Source organism: Octopus bimaculoides, chromosome 26, assembly GCF_001194135.2.
Source record: "Octopus bimaculoides isolate UCB-OBI-ISO-001 chromosome 26, ASM119413v2, whole genome shotgun sequence".
In the NCBI taxonomy this organism is placed as follows: domain Eukaryota; kingdom Metazoa; phylum Mollusca; class Cephalopoda; order Octopoda; family Octopodidae; genus Octopus; species Octopus bimaculoides.
In genome coordinates this window covers 12,386,182-12,387,346 of record NC_069006.1, presented here as the reverse complement: position 1 = coordinate 12,387,346, position 1,165 = coordinate 12,386,182, and positions in this window count along the sequence as shown.

The window sequence follows — 1,165 nt, the reverse complement described above, 5'->3', positions numbered from 1 at the left end:
ACATTCTCTTGGTCTCTTTTTGCCGAACTGCTAAGCTACAGGGACGTAAACACACCAGCATCGGTTGTCAAGCGATGCTGGGGGGACAAACACAGACACACAAACATACACACACATACATATATATATATATATATAAGACGGGCTTCTTCCAGTTTTCCTCTATCAAATCCACTCACAAGGCTTTGGTCGGCCTGAGGCTATAGTAGAAGATACTTGCCCAAGGTGCCACGCAGTGGGACTGAACCCAGAACCATGTGGTTGGTAAGCAAGCTACTTACCACACAGACACTCCTGCAACCTTTTCATCATCACCTCCTCCCCTCTTAAAAGTTTTTGTCTTGCAAGGTACTTGGTGACCCTGTCAGTGCAGGTGCCACTTAAAAGCATCCAGTCCACACTGTAAAGTGGTTGGTGTCCGGAAGGGCATTCAGCTGTAAAACCCTTGCCGAAACTGATCTCGCCCATGCTTGTGCCACATAAAAGCACCTTGCTGTAAGAATCTTGCCAAAACAGTCACAGAAGTCCGGTGCAGACTTCGGCCTGGCTGGCTCTTGTGGTACCATACCATCCATGCTAGCATGGAACACGGACATTAAATGATGATGATGATGATGATGATGATGATGATATATATATATATATATATATATATATGAAATCATCAACACCATCATTTAGCATCCATGTTCTCTCTCTCCCTCTCACATACACAAACATACACACATGTAATTTGTAGGCATATGTAAACATACACACATACACATAAATATATGTATATGTGCATCCGTATGTGCATACACAGAAGCTGATTATCATGATGATGTATGTGTTTTGTGTCTGTCATCATTGCTATAATATGGTTACATATTGTTAGCATGGCTTCTAACACCATGGAAACCATAATCTTCTGAGAGAGAGAGAGAGAGAGAGAGAGAGAGAGAGAATACCATGATTCTACAAGACATCTAGGACATGTATTGAACAAACATTGGTGTGTGCATGTGTGTATACACACACACACACACACACACATATATATGTTTGTGTATATATATAGTTATGTATGTGTGTGTGTGTATGTATACACACACACACATCCATGTATTTATGTTTACAAATATATATGTATATATGTTATATATATATATATATATATATATAT